This window comes from Neophocaena asiaeorientalis, unplaced genomic scaffold, assembly GCF_003031525.2.
Source record: "Neophocaena asiaeorientalis asiaeorientalis breed wild unplaced genomic scaffold, Neophocaena_asiaeorientalis_V1.1 scaffold254, whole genome shotgun sequence".
Classification (NCBI taxonomy): Eukaryota; Metazoa; Chordata; class Mammalia; order Artiodactyla; family Phocoenidae; genus Neophocaena; species Neophocaena asiaeorientalis.
In genome coordinates, this window is record NW_020174705.1 from 8,287,646 (window position 1) to 8,314,492 (window position 26,847).

The following is a 26,847-nucleotide window of genomic DNA, read 5'->3' on the forward strand; positions in this document are numbered from 1 at the left end:
TCTTACACTGTTGGTGGGAATGTAAATTGATACAGCCACTGTGGAGAACAGTATGGAGGTTCCTTAAGAAACTAAAAATAGAACTACCATATGACCCAAAAATCCCTCTCCTGGGCATATACCCAGACAAAACTATAATTCGAAAAGATACATGCACCCCTATGTTCATAGCAGCACTATTTATAATAGCCAGGACATGGAAGCAACCTAAATGTCCATCAACAGAGGAATGGATAAAGAAGATGTGGTACATATATACAATGGAATATTACTCAGCCATAAAAAGGAACGTAACTGGGTAATTTGTAGAGACATGGATGGACCTAGATAGAGACTGTCATACAGAGTGAAGTAAGTCAGAAAGAGAAAAACAGGTATCGTATATTAACACATATATGTGGAATTTTAAAAATGGTACAGATGAACTTATTTGCAAAGCAGAAATAGAGACATAGAGAACAGACGTATGGATACCAAGGGGGGAAGGAGGGGTGGGATGGATTGGAAGATTGGGATTGACATATATACACTACTATGTATAAAACAGATAACTATTGAGAACAGACTGTATAGCACAGGGAACTCTACTCATTGCTCTTTGGTGACCTAAATGGGAAGGAAATCAAGGAAGAAGGGATATATGTATACGTGTGGCTGATTCACTCTGCTGTACAGCAGAAACTAACACAACATTGTAAAGCAACTACACTCCAATAAAAAAAAAAAAAGATTGCATCCTTTGTAAAGATCCGGTGGGAGAGGGAAGTGCACCCCTCCCAAGCTGCAACCATCAGATTCTCTTTTCTGGAATTTGAAACTTGATGGTTGAGACAGAGACCAGAAATTATTTGATCGGGACCAAGGTGATAGTAAATTTCCTTCATCAGTAAATGTTGCCTCACCTTCTGACCTTTCCAAACCGTGGCTGCTTAATATTTACTTCGATTTTTCAAGATACCCCAGTAAAGTCCCAATGTGTTTTCTATCATTCCTCCTTCATTACCTCCTTTTGTTTAAGCTAGTCAGAGTTAATTTGTTACTTACTACCTAAATACTTTAAATAATACATTTCACTTGGGCTGTTAAAAGATCTTACCTGGTCTCTAGACTCGCTGTATATCATCCCTTACACTCATTTGAAGCCTGCCTGCCAGATAAATGTTCCTAAACCTCAGTTCCGATTATATACACCTCTGCTCAAAAGCCTGAAATGGCTCCCTAATGTCCAAAGCTAAAATCCATGCTCCTTAGCCAACTTTAACTTTCAACCTTACTTTCTAAAACTGCTCTTTACATACCTTGCATTGGAGCAGACCCAAACACTTATGGTGTCCTTGTGAGTTCCCACTTTTTGGCTATTTGTTCCTACATTTTCTTCCACTGGGAAAACAGTAAAAGCTGATGTTTCTTGCTATGACCATTTCTTGATGATAGATTTTCCCCTACCTGGCCAATAGGAGTATCTCTGGCCACAGCGATTGGTTCAGGGATGGGCACATGACTCAAGCTCATCCAATCAGAATCCTTCTCTGGGAATATTCTGTTGCAGCTAGAGAGAATACCGCCTCTCTTAAGGAAATACCGCGACAAAAGTATGTGAACCCAACACCTATTTAAATGTGCTCTTTCCCATCTCAATGGGATGAAACAGTGAGCCATAACAGAGAGAAACATGAGAGAGAAAGGGAAAAAGAGTGAAAGAGAGAGAGAGAGGGGTTTGAAGACATCATTTGCACCTGGATCAAGATATGGCAGATAAGACGTACACCCCATATATGCCTTTCCAGTAGAATAGACCAATACATCCTTTTGTTTTTGTTAACTTAATGAGAATTGGTTTTCTATAATTTAATATCATAAAAGTCTCAATGAATACAAAGATTTTTCTCCCCTGAATATTCACATATTCAGACTCCCCAAAACTGAGCACAGAGTTCACCTCTTTCCAAAATGTTCACTGAGCTTCCAGCCTCAGCTCCCTCCTTGGAACGCTCACCACTTCCTCTGCAGCTCCCTTTCTACCTCGTTGCAGAGTTTTTCACACACTTACAAATCATCTCCTTTGCTGGAGGGTAAACTCCCCCAGGGATCAGGGGCCTTGTCTGAGTTGGTGCCCCACGCCCTGCACCCTGAGCACAGCGTCCAGCGTATGGTAGGTGATCAGTGGCCGTTTGCTGAATGAACAGGATCAGATTTTCATCTGGCCAGAGCTGGAGGCCTCAGCAGCACAGAGAATGTTCCGGGGTGCTGGATGACACCTCAGAACCATCAGGACAGGGTTAAACATGTCCTGGCCTAAACAGCAGTCTAAATGCTCCCCAGTCTCATAATGAAACTTGACGGCCCTGTGTAAATTCAGCAGTAATAATGTTTCACATCCTGCCATGGATTTCTGGTGTGGAAATCTGCCCCCCAGAAGACTCAGCTCCGCAATCCTGCCCTGCCCTGATAGTCCTATCTTCTCCCATAACTGCTAGATTGCTTTCCTGATGGGAAAGAAAATAATGTAATTATTTCCTAAAGAGCAAAGAAGAACTGCTATATCAATGATGGCTGGGTTTTTTAAATAAATAATAGAAATAATAAAGCTCTTTTTTTTTTTATAATTCCTCTTCCTATTGTTTACCACATCCCTTTAAAGGATTAATTTTACAACTATGGGGAAATAATTGTGGGGAGAGTAGGGAGAAGAAAAAGATGAAACAAAAGAGTAGTAAGGAGAAAAAGAAGGAAGAGAAGTTAGAAAGAAGGAAAAGTTGGGGGGAAGAGAGAGAAAGGTAGACAGGGAAAGGAGTGGAGAGAGAAGCCTGGGAAAAGGAGGGATGACATTTTCTCCCACTTGAATAATAAAACAAAATGGAGTTTGAAGCAGAACAGCGCCCTTCAGGAAAGCTGGAAAGCACTCTGTGGGAGGAGATCCTCACAGCAGTAAGATGAGCAAGAGAGAGAGGCAAGATGGAGGGCGTCCAGAGCTGGTCGCGCAGCAAGCAGGAAGGGGACCAGCGGGAAGAGGTCCCATGTTGTGGTCTGGCACCGAGCCCTCCCTGGTGACACTAGAAAAGTAGGTCAGTTTCAGAGCTGGCTGGGGAATGAATGGCCAGCCAGGAACAGTGGTGGGAAGTGCGAATGCTGAGTTAGAGGTTGACCTACGCACAGGACCTGGGAGATGGGGCACCTCCCTAGTGCAACGGGAAGAATGAAAACCAATTCTAGACAGCACCATCCAACAGACTTTTCCCAAGGATAGAAATTCATACATCTGTGATGTCCATTACGGTAGCAGCTCGTCACCTAGAGCTACTGAGCTCTTGAAATGTGGAGAGTGTGACTGAGGAACTGAATTTTCCATTTTATTTTAATGAATTTAAATTTAAATAGCCACATATGGCTAGTGGCTGCCATGTTGGACAGCTCGAGTCTGAAAGCCGTGTGGATCACATTCAAGAAGGAACTGATTGCCAAGAGGAACCAAAAGGTTGTTTTGTGAAATGTCATAAGTGTACGTTTCAGGTGGCACACAGATTCGTTTCGATGGTGCATGGGTTAACTTTATTTGTAGGATTAAATTTGTTTATTTTAATATATATTTGAAAGTGGAACTAGCATATCAGACACATTATTTCATAGATATCATTGCTTAGGAAGAAACTATAATGAAATTTTATCTCTAAAAATGTAAATCAATGTAAATAAAAAGTACTGTGTGAAAAATATCACAGTGGGTTTAGAGTTATGAAAAAAGTAATAAACATATTCATATAAATGGAATCATACGGTGTGTGGCCTTTTGGGTCTGGCTTCTTTCACTTAGCATCATGTCTTCAAGGTTCATCCATGTTGGAGCATGTATCGGCATTTCATTCCTTTATGGCTGAATATTATTCCATTCTATGGATATACAGATTAAGCTTATCCATTCATCTGTTGAGGGACATTTGTTTACACCTTTTGGTTATCGTGAGTAGTGGTGCTATCGACATTCATGTACGAGTTTCTGTTTGAATATTGTTTTTAATTCTTTGGGGTATATAACTACGAGAGGAATTGTTTGGGGTAATGAAAAAGATAGAGGAACTAGTTATCTGTGGAACCACTATCTGGAACTAGGCAGTAGTGATGTTTGAACAACACTGTGAATGTACTTATTCCCACTGAATTGTACAGTTTAAAATGATCAATCTTATGTTATATGTATTTTAACATGATAAAAAACTGGTTTTAAAAAAGTAACAAAGAAAATCAGTAGTTGGCTGAATAAAGACTGAGCTAATTCAAAAGATACAATAAGTAGTCTGAATTGGGATATGAGGTTTATCAGAGATCCCAGAGTTTTTTAGATCTAAGCTTCTATCCAAGAATCACTTCTACAACCACTCTGGCAGAAAGGTCAGCCTAGACACCAAAAGCACAAGAATAAATAAGTGGGACTGCATCAAACAAAAAGCTTCTTCACAGCAAAAAAAAAAAAAAAAAAAAAAAAAAAAAAAAAAAAGATCAACAAAATGAAGAGGCAACCTATGGAATGGGAGAAAAATCTTTGAAAACGATATACCAGATAAGGGGTTAATATCAAAAAAAATAAGAAACTCACACAGCTCAATAGCAAAAAGACTAATAATCTGATTTGTAAATGGGCAAAGGACTTGAATAGATGTTTTTCCAAAGAAGACAAACGGTCAACAGGTACATGAAAAGATGCTCAACATCACTAATCATCAGGGAAATGCAAATCAAAACCACAAAGAGATATCACCTCACACCTGTTAGAATGGCTATTATCAAAAAGACAAAAAAGACAAGAGATAACAAGTGTTGGCAATGATGTGGAGAAAGGGAACACTGGTGCACTGTTGATGGGAATGTAAATTGGTACAGCAATCCCACTTCTGGACTGAATCCTAAGGAAAAAGGATCTGGAAGAGGTGTCTGCACTCCCATCTTCTTTGCAGCACTATTCACAACAGCCAAGACATGGAAACCAACTAAGTGTCCATCTACAGAGGAGTGGATTTTTTTTAATGTGAAATTTAAACACACACACACACACACAACGCACGCACAATGGAATATTATTCAGTCATAAAGAAGAAGGAAATTCTACCATTTGTGACAATATGGATGGCCCTTGGGGTATTATGCTAAGTGAATTAAGCCAGACAGAGAAAGACAAATATCGTTATGATATCACTTACACGTGTAACCTAAAGAAAACCAAGCCCGTAGATACAGAGAACAGACTGGTAGTTGTCAGAGGCATGTGGTGGGGAGTGGCCAAAATGGGTGAAGGGGTCAAAAGGTACAAATTTCCAGTTATAAGATAAATAAGTTATGAGGATATAATGTACAGCACAATGACTATAGTTAACAATACTGTAGTGCATATTTGAAAGTTGCTAAGAGGTAAATCCTGAACATTCTCATCACAAGAAGAAAAATTTCATAACTATGTACGGTGGCAGACATTAACTAGACTTATTATGGTGATCATTTTGCAATATATACAAACATCGGATCCTTTCGTTGTACACCTGAAACTAACACAATGTAATATGTCAATTTTACACCTTAATTAAAATAATACTCATCTCATACGGAGTCTTAAAGAGCAATGCACAGAAAGCACTTCGTACAGATCCTGAAACATAGTAACTGAAGAATAAACATTAGTTATCACCGGTATTAACAGGCACAATGAGAGGGGGGATCTGAGCCAAGGGACAAAGTCTACTGAATTCCATACCTACAGGGCAGCAATGGCTGTGGGTGGAACATTCAGCACAAGTGGGTAGAACATTCTAAGGCAAAGAAATCAATGGACCAAACGGTCTCCACGTAGAAGGGTTTTAAGGTTATTTATCTAAACTGACAGAATGGCCTGCCTTCACACTTGACCCCAGCACACTGCCGAACCCCTCCCTGACAGACAGCTGCCCAACTGCTGGGCGGGCCCCAGTGTCTGAGTGCTACCTCCCCACTTCCTAGGAGGGTCCCTGTCACCGACGGGTCCAAGTAAGTGTTTAGCAAAGACTTCCTTCCACTGAACCAGAATTATTTCCTTGGAACTTCAACCTGCTGGCTCTAATTCTCCACTGTAAGCAAAGGAGACTAAAAAAACTTTAAAACTCTGAAGACAAGTATTATTGTGTCCCCCTTGAAAGTCTCTTCCGGGGATTCTTCAGCCATTGCTCATGTATATTAGACACAAAGACTCCTTTCCATTCAAAAGCACACCTGTAGATTCTTCTCTCTTTTCTCCAGACAGAATGTGGGATTTTCGGAATATGTTCAGAAGGAGACCCTATCCCAGGAAGCTTTGTGTAAAGATTGATAGGCATTCACTACAATGAGGTAGGCAATCCTGTATTTCAAGTCAAAGAAGTAATCGAAACCAGTTTCTTTATGTTTCCCCTCTACCTGGGAATTATTAACGATGGTATGAAATTGGGAGTTCAACATGTGCCAAGCCCAGTGCTGCGTGCTGAACGTAAGTCACTGCATTTCACACCCCAACGAAGCAGCTAATACAGTCAGTCAAGAGAGTGTTCACACGTTTCAGAAACTGGGTCTCATATCCCATAAAGGAGCTCTGTTCTACGCTTCATTTGCACTTCACTCATAAAAACGCTCTTTGGTAAGAACTATTTGATGTACAAGGTTCCTTTGTTTTAGCTTTGCCTTTAACTAAGAGGTTACGTTTGCATTTCCCATCTCAGTCCTCAAAGCCTGCTGAACCTGTGGAAGGCAGATCACATCCGTGTGGGCTTGAAGTTTGAGAAAACATTTTCTCCATCTCCTCTCTGGGAGGGCTCCTGTATTTCATCCACTGGGGTCCTTTCTACTTGCAGCTGGTTTTCAAAAGAAAAAAAGGAAGGAAAAAAATTACAAAAATCCATTCTGTGGGGGCATTGGAACCAAGTGTGTGGAAACAATTCAGAACAGAGGCTCCTGAGAATCTATGATTTATAAGAAAAGTAGAAAATCGTTCTTAGTCCAAAAGATAATGCACTTCCAATATTAACGTAATAACAGAGACTAATTTCTTCCAGTTGAAGTAGAGCCAGGAATCAAAAATGCCAAATCATCATTTAAAAATGGCAAATTTTAGTATTTCTCTCCTTGACAGAAACACCTAGAAAGAAAATAAAACTTTACAGAACTGCCAGTTTCCAACATGCCGGCAGCCAAGCCCAGCGGATGCACCGACAAGAAAGGCAGACCTAAACCAGCACAGCAGGGTCACCATGTGGCAAACGGACAGCCTGCCACCATACTGGTTTCTATTTCAGACAACAGAATTGTCCAACACTGTCTAGTAGAGCTAACGCACCTAGCTGTGTGGCTGACAGGTCCGCACCTGCGTTCAACATCAGATCTGGCTTCTGAGCAGCACCGTCTAACCCAGTCCCCACCATGGTAAACCACAGTAGAACCTTTTCCCCACCTACAGTCTCAGCAACCAGCTCCAGCGCATACGATCAGCTGTGGCACAGAAGTTAGGTTCACTGAAGATGTATAAATGGGCCCAGAGTGAAAGGAACTGGAGCCTAAGGGGCTTTCAGATCCAAAGCTGAGGGAGGAGCCTGTGAACTGAACTTGCCGTGAATGCCGTATTAGCTCCATCACCTGGATCTGTCAGTAGCAGTCAGATCAGCCCCCAAAGATGCAAAGCCTCAATTGGAAGCTGAAGCGTCACACTGCAAAGGCAGCTAAGCAGCAGGACAGCCAACGGCTGCATTTCCCACATGCAGGGAGGTGCATATGTTTCCATTTATTTGCATCCTATTGACTATGCAGAATTCTTAAGAAGGCCAGTGGAAGAAGCTGAAACTGACAGCAAAACACGAGTCAGGAAAATAGGAATCAACTGGTTAAGAAACATATCAAAATTGGGAAGCTGGAACGGAGTCTACTATCCTTAATAACAGCAACACCCTTCCTTAGGAAGAATAGCATGGACCCAGGCAACCATCCAAACATTCTGATTAAAGTAGAAAATACACATGAACAAATTTTTCTATGATGGCAGCTTTACAGTCTGATTATTTTTCAAGGCAACTGCTCCAATTACTTGCTTGTCTTTGCCTACGTGGTAAGAGACAGCATCCTAAAACTTTTACTTTTTTCTTTTTTTTACCAGGAGTCACAGCAGAAGTGTGCTCAATGCGACAAATTTGTGTGACTCCTATAAAACAGAAGTATGTCATCACTAGAGGCAACTTAAGTGGTGATGACAAGTACTGGATTTGGAGTTAAACTGTTAGGGTTTGTGGACTCTCCCTGCAACTTTCTGGTTAGGTAAACTGGGGTAAGTGGTTACTTCACCTCTTTGAGCCTCAACTTCCTCATCTGCTAAATGGAGATATAACAGCACCTACTTCGTGAAGTTGTTGTGAGGGTTAAATTGGTTGATAAACAGAAAGAACCTAGCACAGTGTTGGAGAACTAGTTATTAATCAACATCTCCACTTCCCCCCTGAGATTGCTGAGAGAGGTAGAAGAGCATCACATCTTCCAATCCTCAGCTACCTTTATCTTCTTTTTTTTTTTTTTTTTTTTTTTTTTTTTTTTTTTTTTTTGCGGTACGCGGGCCTCTCACTGTTGTGGCCTCTCCTGTTGCGGAGCACAGGCTCCGGACGCGTAAACTCAGCGGCCGTGGCTCACGGGCCCAGCCTCTCCGCGGCATGTGGGATCCTCCCGGACCGGGGCACGAACCCGCGTCCCCTGCATCGGCAGGCGGACTCTCAACCACTGCGCCACCAGGGAAGCCCTACCTTTATCTTCTGGATCTGGGAGGCAAAAGAATTAGGTCAGTGGCTTTGTGTGATTTGATTGTATCACATCACCTCTATGAGCTTTATTATCCTTATCTGTTAAGTGAGAATAATCTCATGTGACTCATAGGATTGTTATGAAGATTAAAGAACATTTTGTATTTGAATCTAAAAAGGTCTATACAATACTATTGTAGTAACTATTCATTATGTCCATGTTGAAGGAGAACCAAGCAAAATGATGGTCCTATTAGCCACAGATCCTCCCACAGAGACCAAAGCTTCATGGCAAGTCCTTGGAAAAAGAAAAATGGAATGTTACATTAAAGTGCCACCCAGCTTCTCACGGGGACAAAGAGGTTGAGACTAGGAGCCCTTCATACACCCTAAATTTGCAGGCGTTTATAAATTGAGGTTTCTCTCATTCTTCCCTTATTTTCATCACCTCCTGGTGGAAAGGAAGGTTCTAAGGTGAAGCCATTCAGGACAAAAAGGCACAGCTTTAAGAGCTGCTGCCATAGCAGGACAAGAGCAATGTGCCTTCCGCCATGTGGATTAACAGAGACACCTAGTGTTCCAGGGAGAGCCGGCCCGTGACGCAACTCTGACCAGGGGATGGCTCAAGTCAACAAGCACTGTCCACCCCCAGCTCTTCTTCCATCAGCGTCCCTTTTGCAATATCATGAATGTGGTTCTCCCTCCCCTACATGTCTCGTATGGAAGCTCTTCAAATATCTCCTCCAGCTTTAACAGGACAGGGATGGGGTTGGTGAGATAATGTTCGAAATGATTCTCTTCTGGAGGATTAAGTCATTGATGTGAGGAGGTGATCAGCATCCCTTGGACAGCCACTGCTCCATGGTCTTTCTTGCCCTTCGAATCCTCAACAGCCTGTTCTTCAAGGGCGGTGTGACCTAGTGGTCAGAAAGACCTGAAACTGAGTCCACCAGGATACCATTCTTTTCTCATTTCCATATAAACTTCAAAGTCTTTCCCATCTCAGGCACTTGGCACACTCTGTTCATGTCTTTGCCTGGCATGACTTCCCCTGGCTCTTTGCATGTCTAGTTCTTCATCCTCCACGAGATGCATGCTCTCTGCACGCCTTGATGTTTTCCATCTCAGTGCCTACTATCTTTCCTTCTCAGCAGTCATAATATAGTGTAATCATTTTATTTATAATCATTTATAAATATTTTTGTCTACAATAACAGCATTTTGTCTCATTTTGTCTCAATTTTCTCTACACTCCCTATTAGACTGCATCCTCATGAAGATTGGGACCATACTCTTGTATTTACTGGTGTATCCCCTGCAGGGATTGACACAGAACACTAGATAAATGCTTCAAATGAATGGACAAATGCAACTGTGACTCTTGCCCATTAATGATATGACTTTGAAATGTCACCTAACTTTCCTGAGTCCCATTTTTCTCATACATAATATGAGGATCTCACCTGCCTTATAAGTAGTTAAGAGCACTGGAAGTGGCAGGCACTGTTACTCTTCCGCATCAGTTTTAAGATGCCCAACTTTTGCATTTTATCCTTTTTAAAATAAAGATCATTTTATAATCGTTGGAGTCTTAGATTATATAAAATATGGTAACATCTCACTCTTATGTAGGACTCAAGGTCTCCTTATATTAAAAAAAATATCCTCTAGAAAGACACGGTTATGTGGCTCTCTGTGTCTATTTACTGTATAGGAGCAAGTCAGCATCAATACTAATGCATTCTATTCCACAATTTCACCATTGCCTCCCTCTCATTTCCTCTCTAAGGACTGTTCCTCCCCAGTCTATTAGTTAATGAGAATGCCTTCCTAAATTTTTAAAAATCTGTTTTTCTTTCAAAAGCCCCAAGGAGCTAGAATAATTAAACTCACTTCATTATTATATGCAGAGCAATCCTGCCATCTAGGTGGCATTTTTGTTCCACTTTCTTGGTCATTCTGAGAATTATATTATTATACAAGAACTAAAACGTACCATACACTGAGCCAAATGCTTTCCATGCTTTATTTAATTTTCACAGACTCCCCACTCTGAGAACCAGCATTATCTCCATTTCACAGATGACGAAATGAGGTCTAGATGGACTTAGTTACTTGTTCAGTGTTCCACAGCTAGTAAGTGGCAGAAAAATCTAGAATTTGATTCCAAATTCTGTGGGATTTATCAGACTGGAATCCTCCAAAGACTACAAACATAAACCAAGCACAAATTATGCCCATCAAGGAGTCTTCTGTATGGAAGTAAAGAGTCATAGTTGTCTGGGTAAAACAATCTAAGATTTTTATTTATAATATCCCCTTGTTGGTCAAATTCAGCTTTAGAAAAGCAACCACATTAAAGGGTATAATGCATCAACTATTTAGCATAATATTACGGATTAGCTGCCAAATATACATATTCATCAAAGTTCTTTTGGTTGTCATTAGCAGAAGCCAACTTGAACCAACTTAAACCACTAAGGAAGTCTGGTGGTTAATATCTGAAAAGATCAGTGATAGGGTGGACTTCAGGTATGGTTTGATCATGGCTCTGGCTTGTTCTCCATACCATACTTCTCTAGTTCAGGCCCATGTATGAGTCACCATTATTCTCAGCCTGATTTCTTCCATGGTAAAAAACCGGCAGCAGAAATTCCTGGCCTCACATCTGAACAATGACCATACAACAAATAGTCCTAAAGTTCTCTCTGTTAGATCAACTTAGATCACATGTCCATTCCTGAACCAACTGCTATAATGAGATGGATGGGATTTTTTTTTAAATTGGCTGTGGCCAAATAGGACTCACCCACCACAGCCTTCATAATGGGAGAAGAGAGGAATGGAAAATCACCTACGCTCCACACTAAGCAAAGCCTGTTAGTAATAGGAAATGAAATGGCACAGGGCAAAGAAAAAGCAAATGAGGCTCCAGATATAACCTGTGCAAGCTCAGGGGTCACTGCAGCTGTCTACCTCACTCCCCTGCTAAAACTCTCCAGTGGCTTCCCATAACACTTGAAACAAAACCTGAAACCTTCACCATGGCCTAAGATCTTACAGAACTTGGTCTACCTCTATCCCCTTACCCTACCCTATTTTTCCTCCCATCTCATGTCAATACCAACATGATATTATGTGTTTATTCACTCATTTTTGGTCTCCCCTCTGGAACAGGAGATTTAGGTGGGGAGCCTTCGTCTGTTTGGTTCACCACTGTGTGACGCTGTATGACACACATACTGTGGGACTGAGACAGATATTAAGTGTTGCATACATGAAAGGGTAAATGAATGAAAACAAATGCATGTATGCATGAATGAATGAATGAACAAATGAAAGAATGAGATCCAGGCAATCAGTAGATGAACATGGGTAACTGATGCCAGGGGATTGTTTTTATTCTCTTTGTTTTGTTTCGTTTGTTTTCACCTAGTTGGCTGAAGACAAACACTTTCTCCCAGTCCTGTGTTCAGTGCTCAGAGTCTATTTAAGAAATGCTCTGTTTTGAAAGCAGAAGATTTATTAAACTCAAGAATTATGAATGGTTTAGAGGCATGCATGATGGCTTCCTCCCCATCTCCTATACTGAGTGGAAGATGTTTGCCAATGGTTTAGCCTTCCTGCATATATGTGAATAGAACACTTTAAAAAAATCAAGGCAGGGCTTCCCTGGTGGCGAAGTGGTTAAGAATCCGCCTGCCAGCTCATGCAGCTCAATATTAAAAAAACAAACAACACAATCCAAAAATGGGCATAAGACCTAAATAGACATTTCTCCAGAGAACATATACAGATTGCCAACAAACACATGAAAGGGTGTTCAACATCACTAATCACTAGAGAAATGCAAATCAAAACTACAGTGAGGTATCACCTCACACCAGTCAGAATGGCCATCATCAAAAATCTACAAACAATAAATGCTGGAGAGGGTGTGGAGAAAAGGGAACCCTCTTGCACTGTTGGTGGGAATGTAAATTGATACAGCCACTGTGGAGAACAGTATGGCGGTTCCTTAAAAAACTAAAAATAGAACTACCATATGACCCAGCAATCCCACTCCTGGGCATATACCTGAGAAAACCAAAATTCAAAAAGAGTCAGGTACCACAATGTACGTTAAGAAAAACCCTTTTGCTTTCCAAAACACACAAAAAAGAATCTGCCTGCCAATGTAGGGGCCACGGGTTCAATCCCTGGTCGTCCAGGAAGATCCCACCTGCCGCAGAGCTACTAAGCTGGTGCGCCACAACTACTGAGCCTGCGCTCTAGAACCCACAAGCCACAACTACTGAGCCCACGCGCCTAGAGCCCGTGCTCCGCAATGAGAAGCCCACACACAGCAACTAAGAGTAGCGCCCGCTCAACGCAACTAGAGAAAGCCCATACCCAGCAACAAAGACCCAACGCAGCCAAAAATAAATAAATTCATTTTTTAAAAGTTGGATCCTATTACAAATAAGATTATTTAAAAAAGAAAAATCAAGGCAGGTAACCCCATTATGACCTGGCATGCACCCAGTGTCAAAATTAAATATTGGCTTCCCTCTTCCTTTCTACCTTTTACTTCCTTCCTTCTGCCTAGTCAGAATTACTGAGATTCCCTTGCTGACATTTTTGCTCAATTCTTTGCATCCAATTAATATTTACTGGCATTCCTCAGGGAGGCACAAAATCTGAAGGGACTCATTCTAGAACTAATTTAAAGAGAGTTGATGACTCTACAATTGAGCTTTTGACTATTCTCATAAAAATTCTCCCAAGAAAGATCAGCTTCTCCCCTTTGTTCTCCACTTGCTTTATTCTTGGCAATGCCAAATATCAATCCCTATGATAATGACAATAATAATAACTGATATTGATGGTGAGGATATTATTAACATTTTCAGGAAGGTTTTGTGGTTTATAAAATGAAATCCCATGCATCACATTTTTGTGATAAATTAATTTCTAAGAAAAGCAAAATGACTCCCGCCCACAACGGGAGGACCTTTGTATGCACTTCACGGCAATGTAAGACCTCTAGGGTCTCATGAAAGCACACCTAGGATGTCCTCTTTCCCTGAGAGGCCAGAGTATCAGAGGATCAGATGCTAAAGTCAGAGAGGCAGTCTTGATCCTGATTCTGCCATTAAGTGACACTGGAAAAGTCAGTCTTCTCTCTGAGATTTTTTTTTCTCTAGCAAAAATGGAGTTGTGAGAATACAAGATAATGTGTGTAAAAATTCTTAGATCAGAGCAAGCGCTGTGTTAGCAATTATATGATTCACTCATTCAACACATATTTAAGTGTCTACACTATTCTGGGTACTGGTGTACCAGTAAAATGGACAAAGTCCCTGGAGTTCAATTTCACGATCATCGTCACCACCGTCGTTATCACCACCACCACCACCACCATCGTCATCCTCATCACCACATTATCATCATTAATCACAAAGGACCTAGAAGGAAAGAGGACTGATTCCGTGGAGCAACACATCTGGGTCTGGGGCAAAGAAAACTTAGGCTTAGCGTGTCTTTGCCATTAGCCAGTCTCTCATTAATGAAAAATGAGCCCTGTGTCTTCCAGGCCTCACTTTCCTCATCTGTAATAAAGCATAGAGAATTTACATTTTAATGTTATAACACCAGTTGAAAATAATTTCTTACAACTAATAATATATTTTATGAATCTGAGCCATAAAAAAGAAAAATCCGATTCGAACCATAGACTTCACGAGGTTTAGATGATACACTGACATTTTCAGCAACAGTCCTTCACAAGTAGCGTGGGTTCCATCAGACTCCCGCATTTGCTGTTTATTTGACAAATTTCAGGATCTTGTAGAAAAGCTGGACACCTACCCCCACCCCCTACCAGAACAAATGTTTTCTTCCAGTTTTAGAGGAACATCTACAGATTAATCCAATCTGATGAGTGGGAACTCTCTTTAGGTAATTCAATAAGTTCTTGCCTTTGGGCAAGCCACTTGGCACAAACAACTCAAATTCTCACCTGTAAAGTTGAACAGAGAAGTAGATTTATGACCTAGGGCCATAAAAAAAGACCACTTAGTCCCAGAGGTGATCCTTGTAAGTGAGATATCGAAACTTCCTGTCATCACTCATTTGAACATCTACCAGTCTTAAGGTTCATCAAGGTCTTGTTTTGGCAATGCTTATAAATAATGATGATTATGATAAAAGTAATAAATACACATCTTATGATAAAACAAACACTGAAAGAGACTATGGAGGTAATATGAATAAGTAGTCCAGGTGGGGACTAAGGTGAACTGGGAAGGCCCTTCTTGATCTAAAGGTCATTTCCCATGTCCAGTTGACCATCTCCAGGTAGGAGGAAGGTTCTGGTACAAGATGGCAGCATAGGAGGCTCCCAAACTCACTTCCTCCTATGGGTACACTGAATCTACAGCTATGAAGCAATTCTTTCTGAAAGAAATCCAGAAACTAGCTGAGCGAACTACACATCAAGTGAACAACAAAATACCCACATCCAAACGTGTAGGAAAGGCTGAGACACATTCTCGCCATATACTCTACCCCCAGCACAGCAATATACAATCAGGTGGGAACTTACAACTTCCAGCTTCTCCCTGAAGAGTGAAGGTTTGGACCCAACATCTAGAGTCCCAACTTTTAAGACTTCCAGATAGGAACGTCGGATTATCATTATCAGCTTTTCATATTTTTCAAGATTAGCTAAACATGTAATTTTTTGTGAAATTTTACAAGTTTTAAATGTTGGAATTTATTCAACTTTTGAAAACAGTAAAAACATTCAAGTCAAAAAAGACATACCACAACTTCAAGTCAACTTGCAAGCTTTTAAAGTAGTGTAGTGGAGTTTAGATCCAAACAAAACTGGATTTGAAGTCTGGCTTTATTTTGTATTAGCTGTATGGCTTTGGTCAAGTTATGTAACTTCTCTAGTCCCCGATTTCCTCACCTGTAATATGAGTTATGATCTATAATTGACCTGCTGGTAATCTATCCAGCATCCATTTCCCTCTTCCTCATTCTTAATAGAAATCACATTTGTTGAGACTTCATGTTTCCTATAAGAATCCATGGGACTTGGAGGAATGGAAGCTTACCCCCATCTCAGTTCTAAGAGTAGGTCTGGTTTGGTGTAACTTAATCCTATTTGCCTTCTCAGGGATTGGGTCAGCTGTCCAAAATTAAGCTGGTCAGTACATGGCATTTTCAAAATGGTTATTATTGGCCCAAAGATGGGCACATGACCTAATTTGGCCATGAACAAAGAAGTTGTCTGAGATGTTGCTGACAGCAAACTTAAGGTCATGAAGGAAGCAGTTTGAGAACAAGGACTATACTCCTCAAAGGGCAGAGTCAAGTTCATATCCTAAGGAGAAAAGTATAAAGCCATTTAGAGGTCTCTTTGTGTAGGAAGAGGATTCTTACTAACCTCTAGTATTCTGTAGGCATGAAACACTTTTACAGTTAAAGTATTGTATGTTGTGATAAATTGTGTTTAACTTTCACATAATAAAATACAGAGTGTGAAGTTTTTATTATTATTATTTATTTATTTATTTTTTTGCAGTACGCGGGCCTCTCACTGCTGTGGCCTCTCCTGTTGCGGGGCACAGGCTCCCGACGCGCAGGCTCAGCGGCCATGGCTCATGGGCCCAGCCGCTTCGTGGCAAGTGAGATCCTCCCGGACCGGGGCACGAACCCGTGTCCTCTGCATCGGCAGGTGGATTCTCAACCACTGCGCCACCAGGGAAGCCCCGGAGTGTGAAGTTTTTAAAAAATATTTCCGTGAGTTGAATTGTCCTAAATCCCAAATTACAAATGTTTGCATTTCATTAAATTGAAACTAAATTTAATATCTGTTTATGATAAGATCTTATATTTGAAGCTGTCATTTAATTACCTAAGCATCCAATAAGAGGATGTTAGATTCTAAACAACCAAAGGGAAGAGTTTAATAGGACAAATTCTTTGTTATTATCCAAGAAGAGATAATTATGAAGTTTAGCTGTGTGACTGCATATGGATTTTAAATAAATTATTATGACATTAATTTATCTTGAAAAAAAAAAGAGCAGAGTCAAGAGATCACAGGGGAAAGAACCAGAACCTTGAGCATACTGCATCTGAAGTCCACCCTGTGTCTAGAATTCCAATCAAATAACTCAATCACATAACTGAATTTAGTTGATTATTACCTGCAGCAAAAAATCCTAATTCATACCTAAGGATAAAAGATAATGTTTTTAAAGTGACTGGCACATAGGAGGGACTTAATACATGGTAGGTTGTATCATTAGAGTATTTTAACATTTCCATTACATCCGATTTAAAAATATATATGATTCCAACTTATACCTCCTCCATTTTCCCATTTGGTAACCATAAGTTTGTTTTCTATGTCTGTGGGTCTATTTCTATTTTGTAAATAGTTTCATTTGTATCACTTTTTTAGATTCCACATGTAAGTGATATCATATGATATTTGTCTTTCTCTGACTTACTTCACTTACTATAACAATCTCTAGGTCCATCCAATGTTGCTGCAAATTAAACAACAAGGTCCACTGTATAGCACAGGGAACTATATTCAATATCTTGTAATAAGCTATAATGGAAAAGAATCTGAAAAAGAATATATGTATTCTATATATATATTATATATATAAAACTGAATCACTTTGCTGTACACCAAAAAATAACACATTGTGAATCAACTATACTTCTATCTATCTATGCTTCCATAATGTAACTTATGAAACTTGAAGTTTCCCTTCCCCCCCAACACATAATGATGTATTAATTAAATTGTTGAAACTTCCTTTTATTAAGAGGGATGGAAATGAAAAGGAAATGAGCACGTGTCTAAGGACAGCTGTCCTCCACTGTGTAGGAAACAGTGATATATGTTTATTCCTTGTGTTTGGATAGGATTTAATCAAATGATGCAAACCCTCAGGAACTGGCTATGGGGATTTGGACAAGAGTATACCAGACATCAGCAGATCAGCCAGTTCATTCACACACTTTGAGGCCTGTGTAGAAATGTGGCTGGCCTCCCCTGCCCACGCAGAACCCAGTTAGCATCACCAAGCTGACAGTGATCCTCTGTCCCTGCGATCCATGCCAGGCTTTGAGGCACCAGGAGCCTGCACAGGGGCTCAGTCACACCTGCAGGCAGGCAGCATCTACACGGAGGCAGGAGAAGGGGGGAGCAGGAAAGCAAGAGGACAAAGGCAAAGAACAGGTGGAGAGGCCCGTTCTGGCTGTCTAGCTCCCACCTGGAAGGAATGACAAGGAGGGCTTCTGTCCTACATACGAGGAGGAGGGGTATAGACAGACACCCTTCCAGGAAAGCAAAGGACAGCTTATAAATGAACTGGCCCTTCACACCCTGCCATATGCTCCTCTCTTGTGGTGGAAAGGATTTTTAACTTGTTTTGTGCGGCATCAGATGTTTTCCAGATCATGTCAAGAATGAAACAAAAGCAGAGGTTTTTTTCCCCCTTCCTGAGTATGACCTCCTCATCTCTTCAGACCCAAAGCTTGGCTTGCCACCTATGTCATGGATCCAGCCCAGTATGGTATTGGTTTCCTTTAACTCAAAGCAGTCACTGCTCTGATGATTTGCTTGGCAGTTCATCATGTGATAAAATTTTACTTCTTCCACATATTGGTTAAAACTTCTGGTCAGATTATTTAACTCTCCTAGGTTGCACTAAGCCCAGACAGATTAACAATGCTTGTAGATTATAGATCTTTGGAAGGCCCATAGCCTCTATCATGATGTCTAGCATATAACAGACATTGTACAGACACCCACTAGGCTCCACAACAGAATCAAGGCTGAGAATAGAGTCTCCAAGGCAAAAAAGGCAGCCGAAATTCACAGCCCAACTAGTTTCCTCCAGTATTCTCCTTCCCCTCAGGGATTATTTACCAATTAATGTTGAAGTTCCTTAAGGTTGGAACCTGATCACTCTTCTGAGTCTTCATTCTCCCCTAGATGATCTCACCCAATCCTGAGGTTTTAACTGGCATCAGTAAGCTCAAAACCTGTGTGTTAGATTTTCAGCCTGAACTCAGACTCTTTTCTCCAATTGCCTACTTGAGATTTCCACTTGGATGTCTACAAAGTATGTTCAACTGAACACGTCTGAAATTAGATGCTGTTCCTGTCTCACTCTCCTCCAATTTGTTTCTTCTCCAATTTTGTGCAAGGTACCGCCATCTATTCAGCTGTACAAGTGAAGAAGTATTATTGAATCTCTTCTATCATTTCATATCCATCCATCACGTTTTGTTAATTTTACTTCCAAAACATGCATAAGCCCACCCACTTCCCTCTGAATCTATAGCATTACACAGATTTAGGTCTTAATCTCCTAACTGGTCCCTGTGCTTACACATTAAAACCCCTTGCTCCCAATATACTCTCTGTTAGCAGGCACCAGAGTAGTGAAAATGGTGCTTTTCTTTGTATAATCCTTTCACAGAAGAAAGCTGCAGCAAATCATTAGTATATGTCACCAAATTAACAAGTTTCAAAATGAAAGCTTCCCTAGTATTCAACCCTGGAGGAAAAAGATCAATACGTATTTTTGTTGGCATGCTGGTTCCAAAATCCAAAGATTTGAATCTGGCCTAAGGCAAATTTGAACAATATTTATGCTTTATGTGTGACCCCAAAACAACCCAAACCACCTTTCCTTCAAGGTAAAGGCACGGACAATTTCTGACCCTTTCAAGTTGCCAGCACTGGGTTTCCACCATTTGTCGAGCTATTCATTGGATGCCAATTGGAAATGATTGACTTGCATCACTGGGTTGGCATACGGTGCTCTTGACTTCCAGCCAAAAAAAGAGAGGGCGGTGTTCCAGGAGAGATGCCACTAACAGAGATGATGCTGAAGAGAGGCTGTTGACTTCACTCTCAGGCTGAACACCCAGGGAGCACAGCCCACCTCTCGTGGGTCCATCAGGACACAAGAGGTATCAGATCAAGCTGTGCATCTGGCCAAGGGAAGGGGGAGAATGAACATCTGCAGGGTGCCAACTACAACCTAGATGCTTGGCTAGGTATATTACGTGCATTTGAGTGTCACCATAATCCTGTATGGTTGGAATTATCTCTGTATATAATCAAGGAAATGGAGGCTCAAAGAAGTTAAGTAACTTGCTCAGGATAACCCAGATAATGAGAGGGTTTGAACAAAGCACTATCCAAAACCACATTCCACGAAGTCGCACAGCCTTGTGGAATACGCTTTGGGTTCTTAATGTGGTACAGGCTGCTGGATTCTCTCACTGCATATCTCTTTGAGACTCAGTCTTTTCCCCCTTTCCTGAGTCCAGACTCCCAATCAGATTTATAGCACAGGCCCAGAGGATGGCTTGGTCTCCTGGGTACCTGGTGTCATCGCCAGAAATGTTTGTTGAGCATATGCTGATCCCACAGATAAATATTTGCAGAGTTATTACATTCACCCAGGGAATTTATAACTCAGAGAATTATAACTGAGCAGGCCTCTTTATTGGCATTAAAAAAGAAACCAGGGCTTCCCTGGTGGCACAGTGGTTGAGAGTCCGCCTGCCGATGCAGGGGACACGGGTTCGTGCCCCGGTCCGGGAAGATCCCACATGCCGCGGAGCGGCTGGGCCCGTGAGCCATGGCCGCTGAGCCTGCACGCCCTGAGCCTGTGCTCCGCAACGGGAGAGGTCACAACAGTGAGAGGCCTGCGTACCGCAAAAAAAACCCACAAAAAAACAAAAACCAACAGTGATAATTCTGATTATCAAATACAAATATGCCAACCAGGTTCAGATCAGTCTCTTAACGGGTCATTAAACCAGGAAGTTTTCCTATGGATATTTCAGAAAGGAAGATTGAAAAAAGTATCAATGTAAATTGGACATGAATTAAATTTACTCGCACTTATTTATCTTCCTTCCATTTCCCTTCCTGTCAGGGTGATAATTTACAATGCTGTTGCTTCTTAAAGCAGAAGCCGGACTTTATAAATCAAGAAGTTAATGTAAAACACATAAATGGTCAAGCCAGGTACCATCAATTAAAACCAAATAACTTCCCTTTAATAGTAATTCATAGCTCTCCCGAAGAAGATGTTCTTTTTCCCCTGGTTGGGGCTGTAGATCCACCTGAGCGCTTCTATTTGACTTCCAGCACAGCGACTGCCACATCCTCCTCCACAACTGAAAGGGGAGCCGAGCCATAGGACACAGAGTCACAACTCAGTCGGTAACAAACAAGATTGAAATCTACCTCCATCTCTCACTTCCCTGTCTCTGTACAGCTTGCAGTATAACAGGTATAAATTAAAGTAATCATCATCATCGTAAGAATAAGGACTTCACAGTTGTTTGTGTAATGCCTACTACACGCCAGGCACAATGATAACTGTTTTACATATATGCTTTCATTTAATTCTCCTACAGTATGAAGAAATGACTCTCTCTCTCTCTCTCTCTTTCTCTCTCTCTCTCTCGCTCACACACACGCTCACACACACACACACACAGACACATGGGCATTTTAGAAAAAAAGCCTGAGTTCGGAGTGGTCAGTAACTTATACTTGGTAAGTATGTGGCTAATTCAAAACCAAGCTGGCACTCAGCCTGTGAACTTTTTTCCACTCTTTTCTCTACCCTTCTTCCCACTGGCCACGCTCCTCCCAAGCTAATCCTTTGGCAAGAGCGTTTACGTCTTAAAAACATCCACCTTCTCCCTTCTGTGACCTCCTCCTTAATAAATGTAAGAGTGGAAGAGGAACATTTTATCAACAATGGTAACCATCTACAGATTGCTTTCCATATGCCAGGCTCTAGCCTACAGGACAACAGTTTTCTTATCCCCATGTTACATCCGAGGGAGCAGACTTGGAGGAATCAAGTGACTTGCCCGAAGTCTTGAAACTAGGAGAGTTCAGATCAGGGATTCAAACAAGGCAGCCTGTCTCCAGTGCCCACACTTTTTTTTCATCAAATTTTTTTGGCTGCGCCCCACGGCTTGTGGCATCTTAGTTCCCTGACCAGGGATCAAACCCGGGCCCTCGGCAGTGACAGCACAGAGTGCTAACCACTGGACGGCCAGGGAACTCCCAAGTACCCACACTCTTGACCATGATGTCGTGCTGCCTCCGGAGGGGCCCCATCCGCTAGTGAACCGGAGACGTTCTTGGGACGGAACTGGACAGAGCAGCCTAGGTTCCATGCCAACAAAACAGGTAATGGTTTACCTTCACAGATCCAGGAGTTGCCAGCGATGTGCTCTGTGCTTGGTGAAGGAACAGATGTTTAATAACTCTGCAGTAGCAAGGAGGCGGTTACATAACATGGCTGAGCTATTTTTGAACTTTGGAAAACGCTGACTGCTCTTTTCAAAGTGCCTTCTGTAAAACCAGAATATTAAACATAAAGAACATCTCCCCTTTTCCCCACTTTTTTTTTTCTGAAACAAGAACAGACACAGGTCCATGGTAGGATCATTAACCCGGCAAGCAGACCCTTTGTACCTGGTCTATCACTGTGAGCAGTAAACCACTGTGACAATATTTTAACTATACAAACTCTGTGTGTAAGATTACAAGTAACGTCCATGAGGGCCACTGAGGGACACACCTAGTTAGCCCCAAGATGTAGAACTCAACCAGTCAAAGCAGGACCCCCGATCCCTCAGCAACTCACCATGAAACCATCAGGCGTGACTTCACCTGAACCTCTTCTGAAGCTATTTGCATCCTTCCTACTGCAGAGTGGGAGTGATGAGAGCTATTTGTTTTCAGATGCTTTGCAAAATGAGACTTTTTAAACCAGCTGAAAATGTAACTTTTTAAAGCTTTAAGTGAGAACTCCTAACTCAGGCTGATGGGTCCGAATCAGGCTGCATACACATGTGTTCTCTGCCTTCAGCTACCCAGACTGAAGATTCCTTACTGTCAACAACCTAAATGTCCATCAAAGGGGGCTGATTAAATAAAAGATAGAACACATACAACAGAATACAAAAAAGCAACTAAGATGAATACACTAGTTTTATATGTGTCCTCATAGATCATGCTTGAGCCATAGGTTGAGGTAAAGGAAATTCCAGCACATTAGATACCACTTATGATATTAAAAAGAACTACCCATTGGGTCTAAGGTCGCACTGATTCTATATCAAAAGTACAAAACATGCACATGGATTTAGATACACACCAAATTCACTGTGGTGTTTTTCTCTCTCATGGAGAGAAAGGGAGAAGAGTGGGGCTGGGGAGAGGTATAATCAGGACTTCTACATTATCAGTAATGTTTTATTTCTTTTAAAAATTTGAAACAAATATGACATGTTCACTTTGTTCTTTGGAGTGAGTATGGGGGTGGGTGTTTCATCAGACTCTGTACTTTTTTTTTTTAAACATCTTTATTGGATTATAATTGCTTTACAATGGTGTGCTGGTTTCTGCTTTATAACAAAGTGAATCAGCTATACATATACATATATCCCCATATCTCCTCCCTCTTGCTAGACTCTACTTTTTTTACTATTCTTTTCTTTTCTATGTTAAAAAAAGTCCTTGTTGCGCTTCCCTGGTGGCGCAGTGGTTGAGGGTCCACCTGTTGATGCAGGGGACATGGGTTCATGCCCCGGTCCGGGAAGATCCCACATGTCTTGGAGCGGCTGGGCCCATGAGCTGTGGCCGCTGAGCCTGCGCGTCCAGAGCCTGTGCTCTGCAACGGGAGAGGCCACAACAGTGAGAGGCCCGCGTACCGCAAAAAAAAAAAAAAAAAAAAAAAGCCCTTGTTACCTGAGTTTGTCTTTAGACGAATTTCCCCTGTCTTCATCAGACTGTACATTCTTTGAGAAGTTATATGTTAATTCATGTATGATTCCAGAGGCTAGCACAGGGTTCGCTGGATAGGAGTGATGGATGGAGGATAGAGATATAGTGCCCTTAATCCTTTTCTTAAAAACTGCCTCTTGGGGCTTTCTCCAGCTCCTGGTCCTTGTCTTGCTTCGCAAGGTCCCACTATTTCCTGGGTGGGCTTAAGGAACACTGTGCTAGTGGGGAAGTGTGGCAAAGAACCCACATACTGGTTGAGCCCTACACACTGTGGCTGAGCGCCACCAGTGCTCCAAGGGTGGAGAGATTTTTCATTAAGACCAGGCGATGGGGGCTTCTGGTGGCGCAGTGGTTGAGAGTCCGCCTGCCGATGCAGGGGACATGGGTTCGTGCCCCGGTCTGGGAATATCCCACATGCCGCGGAGCGGCTGGGCCAGTGAGCCATGGCCGCTGAGCCTGCGCGTCCAGAGCCTGTGCTCTGCAACGGGAGAGGCCACAACAGTGAGAGGCCAGCATGCCGCAAAAAAAAAAAAAAAACCAGGCGGTGGATGACGGCTTACCACACTTAATGCATTACTTCTCTGGGGCTGAAATACCACCTACAACATTGCTGCATTCAAAGCATAACTCCTGGAAAGAGCACACCAGGATTTCACAGGAGTAAAATTTTTTTTTTTTTAAGGAGTGGAATTCAGGGTGGTCACTGGAAAGAGATCTGAATGTCTTGCCAATTATCCTTCTCAAATTCCTCTTCCTGTATATATTATATTTCAATTGCCCTACAATTGAGTTATGTTTCCATCAGAATTATACGAATATTCCAGCTGCAAGGCACTTATTATGGGAAGTGAGAATTCATTAGTGCAGCCCTTGTCTTTGGGCTGGCAGCAATCCTGCCTCTGTAAGACACTCCCGTGACTCATACCAATTTATCCTAGTTCCTTCCTGATACCTGGACAATTACTAAAAATGCTGAAAGTAGCAACGTAGAAACAAGATCATTAAAGAGGGAAAGAGGAGAGAGGAAGGGAAAATTTCAAAGGACCATGATTTCTTAACCTAAGAGTTCATTTTTCGGATAAATGTCAGTTTCAGGTAAAATCTTTAAGCCTCCTCCATCACATACACACACACACACACACACAGACACACACACACACACAGACACACACACACACACACCCCCCACTAGCTGCAGACCAGAGATTATCCCTGAACTGTAGCAGATTCAGAGTCCTAAAACCTTCCAGAGACATTTTAGAGTGACATGTTACTCTACTGATAATAAACTCACCTGGTCTGCTGACTATAATTTCTGATGACCAAAGCAACTTCACTGCTCACTCTGACAGTCATTAAATAATTGCCAGGTGCGAGGCACCTATGCTAAGGGGCACTCTTCATGCATCACCTCATTTCATACTCAGGACAACCCCTCGAACATTGGTTCTCAATGCATGTTCCCCAGACCAGCAACATCGTCATCACCCAGGAACTTGCTAGAATTGCAAATTCTTAGAGCCCACTCCAGAGCTACTGAATTAGAAACTCTGAGCATGGGGCCCAGCAGTCTTGTTTTATCAAGCCCTCCCAGTGACCCTCATGCATGTTGAAGTGAGAGAACCACCACCTAGGCAATCCCTGGTCCAGGAAGATCCCACATGCCGCAGAGCAACTAAGCCCGTAAGCCACAACTACTGAGCCCATGTGCCACAACTACTGAGCCCACATGCCTAGAGCCCGTGCTCCACAACGGGAGAAGCCACCGCAATGAGAAGCCCACGCACCGCAACAAAGAGTAGTCCCCGCTGGCCGCAACTAGAGAAAGCCTGCGCGCAGCAACGAAGACCCGAAGCAGCCAAAAATAAATAAAAATTACAAAAAAAATAAGAAACAAAAACAAAAAACACCCCATCATGTTGCAATGAACAACTGAGGCCCAGAAAGGTAAAATGATTGTCCAAGTCACATGGAAAGTGGACAAGACAAGATTTGAACCCTAACAAGTCCAACTCCACAGCCCAGTCCCTTAATCATGGTGTTACACTGCTTATCTGAAGAACGAGCATGGATTAAATCAACGAACATCAGGCAAACACACGCAAAATGGGTGCAGGAGTGATCATTCTGAATCTCAACAGCTGAGCCATAATCATGGCCCACAAAGAACAATGACACTTCTCGGAAACATCAAATTTAACTTAAATGTCCACCAAGATGGGCGTAGTTAACTAAATTATGATACAGCCATATGATGGAATACAGTGCAGATTTAAAAGTGATGTCTGCCAAGATTTCCAACAGCCTACAAAAACACTTAGGCCATGGGCTTCCCTGGTGGCGCAGTGGTTGAGAGTCCGCCTGCCGATGCAGGGGACACGGGTTCGTGCCCCGGTCCGGGAAGATCCCACGTGCCGTGGAGCGGCTGGGCCCGTGAGCCATGGCCACTGGGCCTGCGTGTCCGGAGCCTGTGCTCCGCAACGGGAGAGCCCCATGTACCGCAAAAAGAAAAAACAACAAAACACTTAGGCCATATGAAGGGAGGAAATTCAGATACAAACTCTGAGACTAGGAGCACCAGTGTGGGCACTTTCCCCAACATGTAACGTGTTGGTGAGGATGTGGGAAGTCGAGTGATTTCACAAAATGCTAGTGTGAACATAAAATATATAGTTACTTTGTGGGACAATCTGGCAATAGACACTTACATTTTAAAATGCACTTGTTCCATGACCACAAAACTCTACTTCTTAGAATCAACCCTAGAAAAACATTTGCACATGTGCACAAAGAGACAGGTAAGGATGATTATCACTGCAGTTTAGTTTCTAATGGAAAAAAATCTGAAACAACATAATCTCTATTATTATGAAGATTGGATAAATAAATCATGGTATATCCCTATTGAGGAGTGCAACGTGCAGTTTACAAAGAACGCAGATATTCATACATACATATCGATATATACACATGTATATCTACATACATGTGCATGTTCACACGCACATGTATGTATACACACAGCTACATGTGTATATAGATAGGCATGTATATACATACATATATCTATATATACACGCATACTTAAGATATAGCTATAGATAGAGGACGGATAGATAGATAGACAGACAAACAGATCTCAGGTGTAGGTTTCCAGCGTATACTGCTGAGTAAGAAAAGTAAGTTGCAGAAAACCAAGGACGATGTTACTTAAAAACAAAAGGAGAT

General features: G+C 41.8%; 1 protein-coding gene across 2 annotated transcripts in view; it reads right to left on the reverse strand.

The window, feature by feature from the left end:
* The window catches only part of GRIN2A (glutamate ionotropic receptor NMDA type subunit 2A), a 366,372-nt gene that overhangs the window by 122,050 nt on the left and 217,475 nt on the right, over nt 1-26,847 (reverse strand). The window lies entirely within an intron of this gene.